Source organism: Macrotis lagotis, chromosome 3 (genome assembly GCF_037893015.1).
Source record: "Macrotis lagotis isolate mMagLag1 chromosome 3, bilby.v1.9.chrom.fasta, whole genome shotgun sequence".
NCBI classification, from domain to species: domain Eukaryota; kingdom Metazoa; phylum Chordata; class Mammalia; order Peramelemorphia; family Peramelidae; genus Macrotis; species Macrotis lagotis.
The window spans coordinates 147,896,690-147,917,778 of record NC_133660.1 but is presented as its reverse complement, the minus strand read 5'-3'; the positions used below and the strand labels follow the sequence as shown (position 1 = coordinate 147,917,778).

General features: G+C 33.3%; 1 pseudogene; it reads left to right on the top strand.

Annotated features, from left to right (window-relative positions):
* The first annotated feature begins 7,075 nt into the window (after positions 1–7,075).
* Positions 7,076–11,436, top strand: LOC141519226 (large ribosomal subunit protein eL42-like; annotated as a pseudogene).
* Positions 11,437–21,089: the final 9,653 nt, after the last annotated feature.

Below are 21,089 nucleotides of genomic sequence, written 5' to 3'. Positions count from 1 at the left end.
ATCTGATTAGAATTTCCAAAAAAGTAAAATAATCCAGTTTACAGTAGACATGGTAGGTTAGGATTTTCTTTTGGGTCAATGAATTGATTTAATGAATTTAATTTTTTATGATTTTTATTAATGGAATGTTAATATGTCTCCTCATTTAGAAAACTGGAATGATAATATTTGGTGTCCATCTATGTCAAAGGAGTATTATAAAGTGCAAAATCTTAATTATATCTTATAAAAATCTATTGCTATTTGCAAACATTTTCCTATTTTTTTTCCATTTTGGACTGATTCATATTTGTTGAGGAGCTAAATATCTGCCCATGCAGAATGATCTGAGGTGTACTAAATAGACCTTTCTACAAAGGTGTGAAAATCGAAGTATGTATCAATATCATGCTCACCATACTTTCAGAACTCGAGTCATTAACTTCATCTGCTCCCTCCACACAGCACCATTTCATTCTGCTTGCACTCTGACCTTATTTTGATTGGTAAGCTTTCATCTTACTATTTCTAGAACCAGTCCTCCTCATGACTTACGAGTCATCCCTGCAAAATGCTGCCCCTTAATGTCACTCCGTCTCTATCTTTGTCTCTGTCTCTCTGTCTCTCTCTTTCTGTCTTTCTGTCTTTCTATCTGTCTGTCTGTCTTCTCTCTTCGTCTGTCTGTCTGTCTTTTTTCTGTCTCTGTCTCGTTCTATCTTGTCTCTCTTTCCCTGTCTCTGTCTCTCTCTTTTTCTCTGTTTCTGTCTTTCTATTTCTGTGTCTCTCTCATTCTCTCTGTCTCTCTCTGTCTCTCAGTCTCTCTCTCTCTCTCTCTCTCTCTCTCTCTGTCTCTCTCTAGCTAACATGGTTAGCACATGATGCCCCTACTAGAGAAAAAGGATGATATTCCAGAGTGGGAGCATTGATTTATTTTCTGAAACACACATTCAAATTACCACTTAGATGTCATATAATCAAAAGGTCTCAGAATAAATTGAGGCTGAGAGAGGCCATGAATCATGTACCTTGGATTTGAAAGGGTCTCCGAATTCATCAGGTCCAAATCATTCATTTTTCAAATGAGTTCTAGATAGATGAAGATGCTTTTTTAAGTATGAATCAAAACCAGGCCATCTGATCCCAGTAGCTCTCATTCTAACACACTCACCACCTTAGCCAACTCACTGGTAGAACATTGTCTCAAATTCTAATCATTCATTCAGTCATACTGATTCTATAATCTGGCAGCTGCAAGGAGGAAATATGGGATTACAGAAAGGTGGAAGTATTGGAAAGGAGAGGAGTGTGTGTGTCTGTGTGTGTGTGTGTGTGTGTGTGTGTGTGTGTGTGTGTGTGTGTGTGTAAGAATCTATTTCAGGCTCTGTGCTTTACAAATATTATTTCATCTGATCCTCAAAATAAACATATCGACTGTTATTATGATACCCATTTTATACTTCAAGACACTGAGGCAGACAGAAGTTAAGTGACTCACCCAAGATAACTCGCCTGTTAAATAGCCGAGACCAGATATGAACTCAGGACTTCCTTATTCCAGATCCAATACTCAATATTCAGGAAGAAGTTCAGCTAGTATCCTGATAAACTGCTTAAGCAGAAAAAAAACTCATGAATCATTATCTTCCAAAATAAGAGAAGTGAAGTCATTTTAACTCTATGAAGAAATAGGGGAATTATTAAAATATGGAGAATTTTAAACTGTGGATTTTTTAAGGTGAGACAGGGTAGACTTGTGATTTCATCAGCATAAAAAACTCCCAGAGACACTATTACATTGTTGGTGGAGCTGTGAACTCATCCAACATTTCTGGATAGCAATTTGGAACTATGCCCAAAGGGAAACAAAAATATTCATACCCTTTGATCCAGTAATACTAATACTGGGTCTATACCCTGAAGAGATGATGAAGAAGGATAAAAACATCACTTGTGCAAAAATATTCATAGTAGCCCTGTTTGTGGTAGCAAAGAATTGGAAATCAAATACATGTCCTTCAATAGGGTAATGACTTAGCAAACTGTGCTTTATATATATATATATATATATATATATATATATATATATATATATATATATATGTGTATATACATATGTAATGGGATACTATTCTGTTAGAAACCAGGAGGGATAGGAGTTCAGGGAAGGCTGGCGGGATTTGCATGAACTGTTACTGAGTGAGATGAGCAGAACCAGAAAAACACTGTACACCCTAACAGCAACAGGGGGGCAATTATCAACCTTGAGGGACTCACTCATTCCATCAGTGCAACAATCAGGGACAATTTGGTGCTGTCTGCAATAGAGAATACCATCTGTATCCAGAGAAAGGACTGTGGAGTTTGAACAAAGATGAAGGACAATTAACTTTAATTTGGGGAGAAAAACTGATATCTTATTGTCTGGTCTTGCTATCTCTTATACTTTATGTTTCTTCCTTAAGGATATGATTTCTCTCTCATCCCATTCAATTTGGATCAGTGTATACCATGAAAACAATATAAAGTCTGGCAAATTTCCTTCTGTGGAGGGGGGGGAAGTAAGATTAGGGGAAAAATTGTAAAACTCAAAATAAGTAAAATCTTTAAGTACATGTGAAAAAAAATAATAAATAAGAAACTCCTAGCACCAAAGCAAAATGTTAACTCTTCTACAATTCATAATTTTGGATAGCTGTCTGGAGTCACTGAGCAGTTAAGCCACTTTGGTCCACATCTAGTTGGTGGTTCTTCTATTTGTTGGCCTCTACCTGATGTGTAGTGGCAGATGAATATGTGCCATGCCCAGGCAAAAGGGGTCTGCCAAGAATAAATCTATTTTAGAAAGAGTAGATAGGGTTGGAAGAATCAGCTATGTACAGTAGCTATAGAGAAGCAGTAAGTCAATTCTAGATAATTCAGCTAATATAGAAAGAGTGAATCAACCATACATCTTTATTCTATTTCCTTTTCTTCTCCCTTCAAAACAATATACCCCAGCTTCACCTCATTCCTATTTAGAGTGTTATTGTATTGCCTTCTATGCATTAGATAGTTTTGGAAGAGAAAAACAACCCTCAATGCTTTATTTAAACTGCAAGGAACATTATCAGACATTGAGTTATTGGACATGAACTGGTCTTTCCTGGGGTTTATCTTGCCTACTAGTTTAATGATTTGGCTTCCATAATAACTTATCTTGAAAATCCAGTGATTTTCCCTATAAATACAACATAGGGAAAGAAAACTAGAGGATTCAAACGGAGTTAAAAAGTGTGTACAAAGCATATTCCTAAAAATAAAAGCTCGGTATGCAATGTTCATGCAGAACTATTTCTCCTATTTTTATTTAGACATTCAGCTCAACATAAAAAAGATTTTTTTAAAAAAACTAGGACCATTTAAGTAATTCTAATTCATTTCAAATAAGATTCCAACCACCCCTGTAAAATTTTTTATTATATATATATATATATATATATATATATATATATATATATATATATATATATCTGGTAAACTTTAAAATGTTCATATTTAACCCCAATATTATATCAGTCATATGAATTGCTTTCAATTTTAGAAAATATAATGATCATTGCCATTAACCAGGAACTCTATCATCATGCCATACAGAACCCTTTGTAAATTAATTGCCAAATCTGATGATCTTTCCTCCAACCTAATTCTTCTTTACTGCCCAGATGCATTTCACACTCTATAGAATATCTACTTCTGATTATTTTCTCCTCTCTGTGATAATAATTTCTTCTATTTATTCTTCCCCCTGTTTATTCCTCCTCAATTTCCTTTCATGGTTTCCTCATTCATATCTTGTCTTCTAACAAGAAAAGTTTCTCAAAGTTGTCTTCTAGATTCTCTCTCTCTCTACTGTCTTTCTTAGTAACCTTCCATGTTCTCCCGGTGTTTAACCAGTTTATATACTCAGATGACTTCCAGATTGAAATTGCAACCTTCTCATCTCTGCTCAGAGTTTATAATTCACATTTCCTTTCCCAGACATCTTAAATTCATCATGAACAAAACTTAACTCATTAGCTTTCCCACCAAAAACCTTCCCTCTTTCAATTTGCCTTTTTTCTTTTAAAGATATGTTCATCTTTCTCATTTCTCAGACTTGTAACCTTGATTTTATACTTCACTCCTCACTCTACCTTACCCTTTGTCACCAATCTATTACCAAATTTTGTCAGTTTTTTCTTTATAACATCCAAGCCCTTCTTCCCAATAACATAGCTACCTCCTTAAACTGAATTCTCTGCAAATCTTATTTAGATTATTTATGTAGCCTCCTAACTTGTCTGACTCCCGAAATTTCTCTATTTCATTTTTTCTCTATACAATTGCTCCAAGAGATTTTCTTAGAGTAGATCTGATCTGGGCAGCTAGGTGGTGTAATGGATAGAGCACTGGTCCTGGAGTCAAGAGGACCTGAGCTCAAATTCAGCCTCAGACAATAATTGCCTAGCTATGTGACCTTGGGCAAGTCACTTAATCCCATTGCCTTAAATTAAAAAAAAATTAAAATTAAAAAAATCCAAAAAAAGAGTAGATCTGATCTTGTGACCATACCTCCTCTATTACTTCTAATAGCTCCCTATTGCTTCTATGATAACAGAAAATTCCTTCTAAATAGTTTTAAATCCCTTCACAACTTGAATCTGAACCATCTATTCAGCCTTAATAGTCACTATCCCTTTCCCCTCACACACACATCTATAGCCCTGGGTCTGAAGTCAGCAAGACCTATGTTCCAATCTAACCTTAGATTCTTACCTAGGTAAGTCATTAAACCTCAAGTGGCTTCAATTTCTTCAGCTATAAATTGAGATTGAAAAATAGCACTGACTTTCAAGGTTTGATGTGAAAGTGAAATGAAATAGTATTTCTGAAGCAATCAGCACAGAACATGCTGAATAAATGCTTATTTCCTGTCCTTATAAATTATTTTCCTCATAAGAATATAAGACCTGTGTGGATCATCTTTTATCTCTCAGATCTATTATGAATTCATCTGTTTGATATTCAAAAGCCTTTATAAACTGATTGCCTTCTATCTTTCTAGTCTTCTAATTCCTTACTAATTACTTATTTACCCTCATGTACTTTAACATCCACTGAAATTGAACTCTTTGCTGTTCCTTATGCAAGTCAGTTTATGACTGTCTATCATATCAATGATCCTGTCTCCCACCTCTCTCTAGCTCCTGACTTCTTGGCTTCATTTAAGTCTAATATAAGAATCCCACCTTTTACAAGAACCTTTCTTAATGCTAGAGTCTTCTGTGCTTTCAATACACACACACACACACACACACACACACACACAGAGTTGTTTCTCATGTTCCCATTAGACAATACCTTGAGAAAAAACATGGTCTAGCACTTATCTTTGTACTCCTCTTGTGTAGTCCAGTGCCTGGCTTTTAGCAGGCACTTAATAAATGTTTAATGACTGATATATTTTATCCTTGTAAGTTAATACTGTGTCTGGCACTTAAATATTTGTTGATTGATTGATTTAGTTGGCTTCATGTTATAGAGATATTATAGTGTGACACAATACAAAATGCAAGCCATTTTTGATTCTCAAAGTAGAAATAAATCACAAAACCTTTATTCAATTTTCCTTTAAATTAGTAAGCTCAGAGCAGCTAGGAGGTACAATAGAGTCAGGAAGATCTGAGTTCAAATCTGCCTAGACACTTGACATTTACTAGGTGTGTGATCCTAGGCAAGTCACTTAACACTGTTTGCCTCACAACTGGGTCTATCTACAGTTTTCCTGACTCATTTGTAGCTACTGAACCCAGTTAACTCTAGAGGAGAAAGTGAGGTTGGTGATTTAGCATAGCACCACCTCACTAAAATCCAATTCACATGTATATCATGGCATTAACTTCCTGATATCATGGTCTTCTCCAAGAAAAAAGGAAAAAAACAACTCAAACAAGAAATATGGACCCATGAGAAGGAATAAAATTGGCTCATGAATAGCAATAGTTATATAATTAACACATATAGTTTTCCAATGGGTAATAAAAATAATGAGATTTAGACTGATTTAATAAGAATAAAGTATGATTTGTGAGTACAGTGGTCAGCTATAGGCTAATAGAACGGTTATGCTCTAAACTTCCTTCTTCCAAATCCTTTTTACACCATTGGAAAGAATAATTGAAACTTTAGAATCTATAAAAGAAACTACACAATATAAGGTCAACATTTTGCTTTTGGAAGATATAAATATATATATATATATATATATATATATATATATATATAGTCTGTTTATGTGTAGGTATACATAATTTATAGTGGGTATGCTTATATGTAATATTATATGTGTACATATATGATTTGTCTGATATTTTGTCTTATACTAATTATATTTCTAAAATAATTTTTCTATATTACATTAGAATATCAGCAGCAGTTCAACTATTTTCACTATACCATGTTTATTACTTATGTAAATTTAGTTAATTACACACTAACTCTGTTATCTTATTTATTGCATTTCAATTAGTATCCTTTTAATAGTCACTAGTGCTTTAATTAACTCACTAGAACAAGAGGTGTCTTGTTAAATGTAAATTAAATAGAATTAAATAGACAATAGATTGCAAGTGGTAGATTTACTGCTAATGGTATAGGAGAATAGTTACTAGAAGGTCTAAATGTGTCTCATACCATCTGCCTCAATCTTGAGGCACAGTGAAAAAAAATGTAATTCTGTCAGAATTATTTTTAACACAGAGATGAATAAAATCTCAAACAGGTATAAGCATGGTACTAGCCTTCACAGCATCCCTCCCCATCTTAGTGCATAGTAAAACATAACATAGATCTGTGATGTATCGTTTTCAAAGAGAATCTTCCGAGTAAAATAAAAGATAAAATCATCTAAATCAATCTAGAGCACATAGTTCCATATAAAATGAAAGTTTCAAGGTCTAAAAATAGTTCATGATCACTGATTTATTTTTGCCAGCTAACAACCTATATCTTCCCTTAGTACTCCCTAGTGACCTAACAAGAAAATTAATTACTAGGGCATTACTGCCATGAACATATCATGACTGCAGGCAGTTTGAATATCAACAGTCTGACACCAAAGCCCAGTTTTGCTTTCATAAATGGTTTGGTAGCTATTTTGCCTCTCAGAGGTAAAATAACAATAAGGATAATAATACAGAAAAAAATATGCTTTCATATACTAGCAAACTTACTCCTTTGTAAAAGCATTGTGTGTACCTTCTTTCATCCTATTTGCCTTTTAGAACTGATGCTTACTGTCACTAAACCTTATGATAGTAAAGAATGGTCTAGGCATTAGTACATATTTCTCTAATAATTTTTTCACAATTTGTTTGAAACCTATCTAGTATATATGTAGAAGGGAAATACTTTAAAAGATATTACTATTAAGATTATAATTTGCATGAGTACATCATATATTTGATAGCTTATTTTAAAAGAGACATCCAAACCAATGAAGGCATTCAATAAAACTTAATTTTATTTTTTTCAATTACATGCAAAAGTAGTTTTCAACATTCATCCATTTGCAAGTTTATGGGTTCCATATTTTTCTAACACCCTCTTTTTTCCCTTTACCATGACAGTGAACAATCTGATATAGATTGTACTTATACAATCCTGTTTAAAATATTTCCATATAAGTCATGCTGTAAAAGAATAATTAGAACATTATTTATTATATTAGATTAACTGTACTATAAGCAATTAACACTTTTCTAATTGTTTAGATTTGACTTTATTTGTGTGAAAAGTGTTTTGTAATTGTGTTCATATAGTTTGTGGGTTTGTCTTCACAAATAGATTCCCAAATATTTTATGTCATCTACAGTTACTTTAAATGTAATTTGTCTTTCTATTTCTTATTGTTGGAATCTGTTGGTCATATATAAAAATGTTGATGATTTATATGGGTTTATTTTAGTATTTTACTAAGCTAAAGTTGTTAATTGTTTCAAGTTTTTTAGTTGATTTTCTAGGATACTCTAAATATACCATCATATCATCTACAAAGAGTGAAAGTTTTGTTTCCTCACTATCTATTCTAATTTCTTCATTTTCCTTATCCATTTTCTTCTTGATAACACTAATTTTTAATACATTATGAATAATAGTGGTGATAATGGATACTCTTTGCACCTGATCTTTTTTTAGAAATGCTGCTAAATTATCACCATTACAGATAATGCTTACTGATAGTTTTAGATGGATATTTATCATTTTAAGGAAAATTCCATTTATTCCAGTACTCTCTAGTGTTTTTCATATAAACAGGTGCTGTATTTTGTCAAAGGCTTTTTCAGCATCTTTTAGTTATTGATATGGTCAATTATACTAATTATTTTTCCAATATTGAAATTTTCCTGCATAACTAGCATGAATTCTGTTCAGAATTCATGCCAGGCATGTAGGGAAGGAAGAAGAAAAATGTGAAACTCAAAAATCTTACAAAAATGATTGTTGAAAACTATCTTTGCATGTAATTGGAAAAAATAAATTTAAAAAAAAATTTTAAGGCCTCTATTTTGTTGACAATCCAACTGTTGTCCTGAAAGAATATAATTAATTTTGCAGGGTAATTGATTCTTGATTGTAATTCAAGCTCCTTTGCACTCTGGATATCAAATTTCATCCCTCTGAATATTAAATGTTGAAACTGATAGCTCCTGAAGAATCCTGACTATGGCTCCCTGGTATTTAAATTGATTTTTTTTGCTTTTTTTTGACTGCTTGCAGTATTTTCTCTTTAGTTGAGAATTTTAAAATTTGCCTCTAATATTCCTTGGAGATTTTATTTTGGGATATCTTTCTAGCAGTGGGGTGATAGATGGATTGTTTCAAGGACAACTTCATCCTCATGTTCCAGGATAATAGGGCAATTTCCCATGTAAATTTCTGTAAGATATTGTTCAAGTTCTTTTTCTGATTGTGACTTTCAGGAAGACTAATAATTCTTATATTATCTCTTCTGAATCTATTTTCCAGGTTGGTTTTTTTTCCTGAGTTATTTTACATTTTCTTCTATTTTTTAACCTCTGTTTTATTTGATAGACCTTTGGTGTCTCATACAATCATTAAATTGCATTTGTCCAAATATAATTTTAAAGTTTTATTTTCTACAGTTCTTGTGCTTTCTTTTCAGATATGTTGTTTTTTTTCTTTTCCAGTTGGTAAATTTTTACTTTTTGATGAGCTATTTTCCCTTTCCAGTTGACCATTTTTACTTTTAAAAGAGTTGATTTCTTTTTCCATTTTATCAATTTTACTTTTGAAGGTATTGTCTTCTGTCAATTTTCCACATTTCCCTAAATTCTTTTCTCAGTTTTTCTTCCCTTCTTTGATTTTGAAAATTCTTATTGAAGTCTTCCAAGATGTCTTTTTGGATTTGAGCCCATTTCATAAGCCCCTTTGAGTCTTCGCATGGAGGCATTTTATCACTGCTTTCCTTCTCTGAGATGGTGTTTTTATCATTCCTATCAGAATAGAGACTGGCTAAGGTTAGGGCTTTTTTTGGGGTTTTTTTTGTTGTTTTATTTATTTTGATAGTTGAACTCTACTTCTGGAGCACAATTTTTTTGTTCTGGGGGTCAGGGTGTGTGGTTCCTGGCTAACTGTTTATTTATGGCACTGCCAATAGTGTGTTCAGGTACTAATAGTTTACTTCCTAAACTAGGGGAGCCCATCCCAGTCTTGCCTGCTGCACCAGCATCCTGGGATTCAAACTTTGTCTACCATGTTAGGGTTGTGACCCTCACTGCTGATCTGTTGCACAATTTACTTGCTAAGTTCAAACCTGAGCTGCACTTTTGCTAAGAACCTACCACATACTTTTCAGTTCTTCCACCTATACTTCGTTGCATTCTCCTCTTACCCATATGATACAGACCTTTATTAAAGTTCTTCCACAATATCTTGAGTTAAGAACTCGTTTCACTCTATTTTTTGTAGTTTTAGGATGTTTTTGGAATCATTATTTAAAGATATTTTAGTAAAAGCTCTGGGAGGTTCTGAGTTTGATACTGCTATATTGTCTCCATCCCAGAAGTCCTCCATTCAATAAATCTTTTTAAAATTATTTTTTTAATTTACAAGCTAAAAATAAAATAATGAATTTTGACAAGTGAAAAGAGTTAGTACTGTAAGTTTATCTTATGTGAAACTTCAAATATGGAGGAGCCTAACCTCAATGGAGGTCAATTTATCTTCTCCAATTTGTAATCTTAGATTGTTGCCTGGGCACAGTGAACAATTAAATGACTTGCCCATAGTCAGGTAGCCAGAATGAATTAGAAGCCCTGTTTGAGCCCAATTCTATTTCTTTCTTCATTTTAATTTGTATTTCAGAATGCCATAAATGAGATTTTATTTTATTTTTCCAATTACATGTTATGAAAGTTTTTCAACATTCATCTACTTGCATATTTATAAGTTGCACATTTTTCTACAACCCTCTCTTCCCAACCACTTCCCCTCAGCAGCATTAACATATTTAACCATTTGTATATGAGGAATTAGGACTAAGGGAAAAGATAGAAAACGATTCAGTAGGAAAGAAAAACATCAGAGCAACGAACAGAGTATTCCGCCGTCAGCCCTCGAAGTCGGTCGTCTTCTGCAGCTCGTCCTCGTCCTGGGCCGGGCGCTGGCCTCTGAGCACTGGGCCGAGGGACCCCCGCGGCCTGGACACAGGAGGAGCCCGGTGGAGAGCGCGGGGTCGTCCTTTGGTGAATGTCCCTGAATCCACAGAACTTTGTGCAAAAAGTGCGGCAAGCCTCAGAAAGGGACGCAGTTCGAGAAAAGCCAGGATTCCCTGAAGGAACTGGGGAAAAGACGAAACCATCGGAAGCAGAGCGGTTGTGGTGGGCAGACAAAAGAAAGTTTTCAGAAAAAGGAAAAAAACAAAACCAAAAAGATTGTACTGAGGCTTGACTGTGTGGAACCCAGCTGTAGGTCTAAAAGGAAGCTTGCCATGAAGAGGTCTAAACATTTTGAACTGGGAGGAGTTAAGAAGAGAAAGGGCCAAGTGATCCACTTCTGAATTTCATTGTTTTCGTCTTGATAGGGAAAAAACCCATCTCATTCCATTCCTTGGTTTTTGTGTTTTTTGTCTTGGAAAGGAAAAGACTTGAGAAAAAAACCCAAGTCTGATACTATGTGAAGCTGTTCTCACATAGGAATAGTTTTTGAAGATGTGACCGAATGTTGTAATTTAATCATCTACTTAAATGAGATTTATGTTATAGAGAGAAAATCCAGCTGATCATTGGGGCAGGAGCCTGGAGAACTTGGTTGTTAGGACTATGGCTAACATAGTTGCTGACAGCCTGGATTCCTAGGCAGCTTGAAAGTTCGATAAATTAGGAATATAAATCAATTTAAAAAATCACTAATAAAAAATACAGGAGAATTTTATTCCGATTACAGACTTTCAGCAAATTAAAAGTACTTAATTCATCACTTTTAGGGGATGCCCTGTTTGAAAAATATTAATGATTGAACTGCCTGGTCATTTATTAGTCAAACTCATTCATAGCCTGTTTTCAAAGTATTAATGAAGTGACTTCCCATTTCTAGGTTGAATTCTCTGTGAACTAATCAATAGTGATTGAAATCCCTGTGAATTGAAAATTGATAAAAATTATGTTTAGGGAGAGGTAGGAATGACAGCTGGGCAAGATGTTGAGCAGTAGAGAATGTTTTTCATTTTACATCGTTTGTTTGTGTTTCATAAATCCATATTAGCCTTTAAGCCCTCTCACGGGCTGAATGTTTGTCTGTGTCACTCTATGTATCTTGGTACAGTGCTCAGCACTGTACCTTTCACAACTAAAGGTGCTTAATAAATGTTGAGTCTTCCTAAAAAAAGTGAACATAGTATCAATTCAGATTCTGTGGTTTGAGGCTTTTTTTCTTTTTTGTTTTCCTATGTATGAATACGGCATTGTCCATAACCTGTCTCCCAGGTTTTCTTAGCTCTCTGAATTGCCTCCATCACAGTTAATCAACTCACAATATTGGTGTTAATGTGTACAATGATCTCTTGGCTCTTCTCCCTTCTCTTAGCATCAATTCATGCAGTTCTTTCCACGCATCTCTTAAGTCTAATCATGCATGGTTTCTTAAAGAATAATAGGATCTACAATATTAATTTTCGGTAACTTGTTCAGTCATTTCCCAATTGATGGGCACCAATCAATTTCCCATCATTTGCCTCTACAAAAAGAGCTTCTATAAATATTTGGGGATTTATTTTTGTTATTTCATCTTTACATAGGAATAGTCAAAGGGTATGATCAGTTTTACTACTTTTTGAGCATAGTTCCACATTATTTTTCAGAACTGTTGAATTAGTTCACAACTCCTTGAGCAGTGCATTAATGTCCCAATCTTCCCACAATCGCTCCAATATGGACCATTTTCCTTTTTAGTTATCTCAGCTAATCTGGTAAGTGTAAGGTAGTACTTCAGAGTTGTTTTAATTTGCATTTCTCTAATCAATAATAATTTGGAGAATTTTTATATGATTATGTATAGCTTTAATTTATTCATTTGAAAATTGCCTGTTCATATTCTTTGAGCATTTTTCATTTGAGGAATGATTTCTAACTTTATAAATTTGATTCAATTCTCTATATATTTTAGAAATGCTACCTTTATCAGAACCCTCAGCTTGTGAAAGTTTTTCCCAGCTTTCTTTTCTTTTTTCCCAAGTTCTTTGGCTTCTTTGATTGGTGAAAAACTTTTTAATTCAATACAGTCAAAATCATCTATTGTACAATTTATAATGTATTCTTTTTTTTTCTTTTTTGGCCATAAACTTCCCTTTTTGTAGATCTGGCAGATAGAGTATTTCTTGATCTTTTAATTGGTCTGTGGTATCATGTTTTTTTATCAAAATCTTGTTCCTGTCTTGATCTTATTTTGGTATAAGTGAGAGAAGTGAGTCTATGCCTAGCTTTTGCCATTCTGTTTTCCAATTTTCCCTGAAATTTTTGTCAAATAGTGAGTTCTTGTCCCAGAAGCTAATGTCTTTGAGTTTGTCGAACAATAAACTACTATAGTAATTTGCTGTTATATCTTTTGTACCTATTCTAACCCATTGATCCATTATTCTATTTCTTAACCAGTACCAGACAGTTTTGATGACTACTGTTTTATAGTATAATTTTAGATCTAATACAGCTAGATCACCTTCCTTTGCATTTTTTCCATCAATTATCTTGATATTCTTCCAGTTTTGTTGCTCCAGATGAATTTTGTTACCATGTTTTTTAGTTCTGTAAAATAGTTTTTTTGTTAGCTTAATTGGTATGGCACTGAATAGGTAATTTAATTTGAGTAGAATTGTCATTTTTATTGTATTAGCTTGGCCTAACTATGAGCAACTGATATTTTTTCCAATTGCTCAAATCTGAAGTTATTTGTATGAAAAGTATTTTATAATTGCAATCATACAGTTTCTAGGTTTTTCTGGTGAGGTAGGTTGCCATGTATTTTAGGATGTGTATAGTTACTTTAATGGAATTTCTCTTTCTATCTCTTGTGCTTGGGTTTTGGTGTTCATAGAAAGGAATGTTGATGATTTAAATGAGTTTATTACCTGATACTTTGCTAAAGTTTTCATTATTTCATAACTTTTTAATTAATTTTGTAGGATTCTTTATGTATTCCATTATATTTATCTGCAAGTTTTGCTTCCTTCCCAAATCTAATTCCTTCGATTTTTTTTTCTTGTCTGATTGCCAAAGCTATCATTTCTAATATTATACCATATAGTAGTGATGATACTGGGTACCCTTGTTTCACACTGATCTTATAGGAAATGCTCATAGTTTATTTTATACCTCATTACAAACAATGTTTGTTGATGGTTTTGTTTAGATACTGTTTATTATTTTAAGGAAAATTCTGTTTATTTCTATACTCTCTAATGTTTTTATTAGGAACAGATGTTGTATTTTGTCAAAGGCTTAGTGTCTATTGAGCTAATCATATGATTCCTGTTTGTTTTGTTATTGATGTGTTCAATATGTTTAGTGTTTCCCTGATATTGAACCATCCCTGACTACTTGGTGTAAATCCTTTCTGATCATCGCTTATTATCCTGGTAATAACTTGTTGTAATATTTTATCAAAATTTTACTTAATGTTTTTGCCTCAATGTTCATTAGGGAGATTGGGTTATAATTTTCTTTATCTGGTTTGGTTCTTCCATGTTTAGATAGCAGCACTATATTTGCATCATGATAGGAACTCCTCTTATTTTTTAAAAACAGTTTATGGTGAATTGGAAATAATTGTTCTTTAATTATTTGGGAGAATTCTCTTTAACTCCAACTGGGATTGGAGACATTTTCTTAATGATTTTGTTGATGTTTCTTCTATTTCTTTTTATGAAATGGGGTTATTTAAGTATTTTATTTTCTCCTCTTTTAATCTGGGTAGTTTATATTTTTGGAAATATTCATCCATTTTACTCATTGCCAGATTTGATGAAAGTCACCAGTAAGATTTTCCAGAAGTGTGTTGATATGACAATTTTAACTCCTTACTTAATAAACTTACTTGGCTCTAAATTCTCTATTTGACATTTAATGCTATTCAAAAACTGGCCCCTTCCTGCATTTTCACTCTACTCAAGGTCTTCTATCATTCAGTCTTATTATTGCACTTCCTATTTTACTCATGATTTCACATTACCTGTTTCTTTGCCTCTCTCATAGCTATCCCCTATGCATAGAATATCATCATCATCATCTTCTTCTTCATTCTTTATATATTACATTAAATTTTGTAAAGAACATTGAAATATCAACTTTAATTTTACAATAATTCCAAGAATTTTTGCTACTTTTCTAGTACTCTCTTTACTGTGGCAACTAGCAAGTAGAGAAAGACTTCCAGGGCAGAGCCAAGATGGCAGTGTGAAGCTAACATGCTCTGGGAGCTTTTCCCTATCAAAAGATAAATGAAGCCTTTACTCTGACATTCACATTAGAGATCCCACCAAGAAAAAACATAAGATTCAAAGAAGTTTTCATCTGTAGACATTGTGGAGGACCTTCAGTGAAGGTCTTTCTCTTTGGTTGAAAGAGGAAAATAGAGTCCAAGAGGTGGGAAAGCAAGGAAAGCCAATAAAAGGCTTTTTAGCCAAAGTTCATTCCAGGTCCCAACAGCTTAATAATAACAGAGGTTCTTGCAGCGAGATAGCAAGCCAGCAGGGAAAATCCCAACCTCAAACAAAGTCTGAATCCTAAGAGTACCAGAGTAAAAGACAGGACTGGGTCAGGAACAATCCACTGTTAAGTCATAACCTTGACATCAAGGAGGATAAAAACCTCTGCAGAGGCAAGACCTGGACTGCATAGGCAGTATCTTGGCCAACAACAAGCCAGGGATCAGACCCAAGCCCCAGTAAAATAAAAACTTGGATCTATACTCCAACAAGGTGAACAAAAAAGCTAAAAGAATTATCAGTCACAGACAAAAATGACAGTTGGGCCATGTCTAAAGAAGAAAACAGTGAAAAATCACTCACGGGGAAGTATCAAAATGATCTAGAAATTGGATTCAAATACAAAAGCTCATTGAAGAGCTTAAAAAAGAATTTAAAAACGAAAGATGAGAAGAAGAAAAATGGAAAAAAGAAATGAAAGTCATGCAGGAAAATTGTGAAAAGAAATCAACTCCATTAAAAGTAAAAATAACCAAATAGAAAAGGAAGCACAGAAGCTAATTGAAGAAAATAAAACCCTAAAAATTATAATTTAACAAATAAAAACTGATGAATCTACAAGATCACAAGATTCCATCAAACAAAATAAAAAGACTGACAAAAATGAAGAAAATGTAAAGTACCTTTTAGGGAACGTGAATGAACTGGAAAATAGATCCACAGAGACAATCTATGAATCATTACACTGCCTGAAAGCCTGGAGCAGCAAAAGTACTTGAAAAACATCATGCTGGAAATGATAAAGGAAAATTGTCCAAATCTACAAGAACAAGATAACAATATAACAATATAACCATTGAAAGAATCCACAGAAGCCCTCCAGAAAGAGATCCCAGGATAAAAACTTCAAGGGCTGTAATAGTCAAATTCCAGTATCCCCAAATAAAGGAGAGAATATTGCAATTAGTGAAAAAAAAACAATTCAAATACAAAGGGAATACAATCGACTCACACAGGACCTATCAACCTCAACTGAAGGATCAGAAGACCTTGAATAGCATATTTCAGAGAGCTAAGGACCTGGGATTACAACCCAGAATGTGTTACCCTGCAAAATTCAGTATATACTTTCATGAAAAAAAGGTGAATGTTCAACAAAATAGAGGACTTCCAGAATTTTCTGAAACAAAGACCAGAAACTAAATAGAGAATTCAATCATCAAATGCACAGCTGAAGATTTGTATAAAAAAAGATCAACGAAAAGGGGACAGAAAAAACAAAATCATTTTAAACAAATTTTGGTCAAGACTATCGAATTGTATACAACCCTAAAAGGAAAGGTATAACACTTCTAATTCTTTAGAGCTTTACTTCTCTAAGGAAAATTGGAGGGTAGAATATAATTGAAGAAAATGAACCTAAAGGATATGGGTATAATTGGGTCTTCTCTCAATAGAAGAGGTCCAAGATGCCATCACTATGTTTGAGACAAAAAACACTGAAAAAAAGCAAGGGTGTCAGCTTTAACTTAAGTGTCTCATTATACTTTGACTCACTTTAATCACAAGGTGCTAAGTACCTTGTCTAATCAGGGCATCATAAACTGTGAGGACCTGAGACAGTGTCTCTGTTACTTACAATCCTTTATAAAGTTCTCAAGTGAGACCTCCAGAGACCTCCAGAGTACTTAGAAACCTTCAAGATTCTTATAGTTAATTAGATCAGGGTTTCACTTAACACTAGATGTGGTGGTGGGGGGGGGGGGGGGAGCAATGTGGGACAAACAATAGACCTTTCTTCACTTAACAAGATGTTAAGTGGGAGAGGGGAGGTAAAGTGTGAAAGAAAATAGGCCTGGGGGGAAGGGCACATTTGTTCAAGAAATGATATGGCTTTGGATGATTCTTTGGCTCCTGAAGAAGATTGTGTGTACTTAAAAGATACTTGAAAAGGAGCTAAGGTAAAAAAAATGATTATAATTATAATTTGATGCAGTTTAAGTCAATGCTGCTTATCAAACAATCAAATAAACAATCTGTGATCATAACTTAATAACAATATGAGCTTATTAAACAATCAAATAATAAAATTGTGATTGATGATACCTGATTAATAATATTAGAGCAATAAATAACACCAAGGGAAGAGGCACAAAGATTTATAATCTTAGAGGGAAAGAAGGGAGAATGTGAATGCTGAGTAAATTCTATTCCATAAATTTAGCCCAGTAAGAGAATAAGATACATTCCCATTCGGGTTTGAAAATCTAACTTAATCTACAGGGAAGGGAGACAACTGGAAAAGGGAAAGATAAGGGAAGAAGAGACAGATAAAAGGGAAGGAAAGATATGAGTGAAAAAAAATAGCAATTCAGAATGCAGTCTTTTCATTCCTTTGTTTCATTTAAGATTTAAATTGAGCTGAATTTCTATGAAACATTTGCTTATCCCTGTTAATGTGTTCCATCCGCAAATACTATAGTATTCTTTGTCTGTATGCAATACATAATTCTACTATTAAACTAATCAAACAAATAAATGAAACCCACTAACATTTATATAACACTTTTTGCAAAATACATTCCTTATATCACCTCATGTGAAATTCACAGAAAAAATGCAACATGTGGGGGCAGCTTGGTGGCTCAGGGGCGACTAGGTGGTGCAGTGGATAGAGCAACAGCCTTGGAGTCAGGAGGATCTGAGTTCAGATTCGACCTCAGACACTTAATAATTACCTAGCTGTGTGGCCTTGGGCAAACCACTTAACCCCATTTGCCTTGCAAAATCCTAAAACAAAAAAAAATGCAACATGCTGCTACTATTATTCTCCTTTCATAGGAGGAGAAACTGATATAGAATGAGGTTAAGCGATTTGTTTAGGATCAAAGAACCTATTCTAACGAGGCTTCTTGATCCATATAACCACATTGTACATAGATATGGAAGGTACCTTAAAGGGCAACTCTTCAAATCGCTCTCAGAACCATGAAATCTAAGGTTCAGATAAGTGAAAGGACCTCCACAAGGTTACATAATTAGAAAGTGACCAATTTGGGACTTGAATTCAGGCCTGTTGCCTTGCAGTGCAGAGTTCTTTTCTGTGTAATATATATACTTACCTGAAGGTGATGGGAATGCAAAACTCATTTGATCCCCAATGACGGTGAGTTCTAAGCTTGTCAGAAAATGAGACCATAATCCCATAGGATTTCCATTTAGGGAAATTGTAAAGTAACATATCCTAATGTAAGTTCCTTAAGAACAGAAGGTATTTAATATCTGTCTTTATATCTCCAGGACTTAGCAAAATGCCTGCACATCTTAAGTGCTAAAGAAAGCCCTTGCTGATAGGTTAATTGATTATTTCTGATACTAGTTGGCCCTCTATTTCCTATGTGCCATTACCTCTCAATGGAAGTTATATGGGGATGAAAATATTTTAAAAACATGGCAAGTAAAAATGATTATTATTAGTCATGTTAAATTTAAATTGACATCATTTCCTTATGTTTATTAGCATAATATAAGCCATGCATGTACTTAGTTCATTCTTGCATCCAGCTCTTATTCTTTACTATAAACCCTATATCTAAAATAGTCCAATTTAACTTTTTTAAAACTTTTATTAGAATAGTATCATGAATAAGAGGATTGCAAGATTTTGAATGGACTTGGGTTAAAAAAAATTGAATGAATAACTATCAATTTGATGGGTATTAAATATGTCCATTATAAAATGAAAAGAGCACTGTGAAAATTTGATGTTTAAAAATGGCATATAAACTTTAAAAAGGCATTATAACAAACTAGAATGCATATTTTATTTACAACACACAAATAGAAAGAAAATAAACTTTACTTCATATTATCTAACATATCTATATAAAACCCAGATGTAGATTGTCAACCAGAAACTCTAGAAACTTTCCCACTGTTATTCAGGTAAAGCAAAGATGTTTCCCCTATTATTTGGTATACTGATAGTAATACTACATGTAATAATAAAACAACAAGAAAAAGAAATTGATAGAATAGGTAGAGGCAAAAATCTCAATAAGCAGATGATGTAGATGATTTGTAGATGATGGAGTTCTTGCAGAACCTCAGAGATTTAAGTTTTTTTAAAAAATAACTAATATGGTTACAAGTTGCTTCAGTAAAAGAGCAGGATATAAAGTCTAAAGAAATATCAACATCCTAAATTTTATTAAAACCAAAAAGGAAATGAAAGGAAGAAAAATTATGTTATAAATAGCTATAAAATTCATGAAATATTGACAGTTAACCTCTTAGAGATATACAAAGGATTCATATAAAGAACATCTAAATACTCCCTACAGAAAGAGTGAAAGATTTAAACTTTTGGCATGACTGCGTAATTTGACGAAAAATAAGATTCATTAATAAAAATAATATTATCTAAATTGTTAGAAATATTTAGTGCTTTATCAACCAAAACAACAAGAGACAAAATCTTAAAAAAAGTTAGTCTCAAGGAAGTAACAATTAAAAAAAGACCACAACTCAAATTAAATTATGAAGATTTAATCATAAAAGGGATATTTAAATTTGTTTTGAGAAGTTACTGCTTTGGGGCTTTAACATAATCATTTCATTACTACTTATACAATGTGTCATAGCATTCAATAAAAACTATTTCTATGTGTATTTTTAATTTGTATTTCTATTTTGTTTTCTTCATTTTACTTATAAAGAACATATAGACCAATCCCCAATAAGCATTCATATAGACTATATTCCCTTCCTTTATATGCACAGACAATCCATTCTTTCTGAAATCCATAGGAATTCTATTTTTATTTTACCCTTGCACTTAGTTTATGCCTTTCATTCCCCCTTAAAGCTATGTTTTCCTTTACTGTCTAGAACCAGTTGAAAACTTCAGAATTATTTTTAATTCTTTACTTTTCTGTTGTCCTCATAGTTATGCAAGTTGCTAGTTCTATTGTTCCTACCTTCACAACATTCCCTTAGATTTTTAAACTCTTTAAAAGGAGGGACTGTGTGTTTTTGCCTTTCTTTGTCTCCCAAGCCCATACCTGGTAACTAACATAGAGTATTCATAAATTCTAGTTGACAGATGAACATCTTTTATATTTTCTTTCTGCTCCCTACTCTCCTTGTGCCAGTTCAACTCTTCAGCACTTCAAACTTAAAGCATTGTGATATTATACCTGACTTCTCTCCTTTCCCCTGTTCCCTTAACTTATATCTGTCAAAATAAGCTTCAGAATGTACATCTCTATGCAAACTTCTCCTCTATTCAAAATTTTACAATGATGGTCATCAAAGGGATAAAATAAGACATTAGAATCATAGCAGCTTAGAAACACTAGAACTTCATATGACATTCTATCATTGACACAGGTGAATTATTTATGATGGAATAATGAAACAAAGATTAGAAAGTTTAAAATATTGTTGAAGAGAAGGAACTTAATTCCGAGATGTAGGCTTAAATTCAAAGCCCTCATGTAAATTGTTCCAGAGTCTTCTTTTTATTCCTACTATTCATTTTATGACTTTTTTCTACTTGCCCTGGAATGAATCAATTTTCAATTTCCAAACACTAGTTAAAGATGGCTTACAGTGAGTAATCATAACTTTTTGTGGACCCTTTTGGTAGTTTATTGAAACCTACAGAGCCTTTTGGCAGACTGTTGAAACCTATGGAGTTCTTATCAAAATAATGTTTTTAATATATAATATATTTCAGATTACAAGTTTGAAATAGAATCCAATTATATTGAAATAGAGAAGTATTTTTCCCATCTAAGTTCCCTGAAAGATATCCAAGGACATTTAGAGAATCCATGGACTCTAGAATAAGTATCCCTGGGCTTTAAAGAAT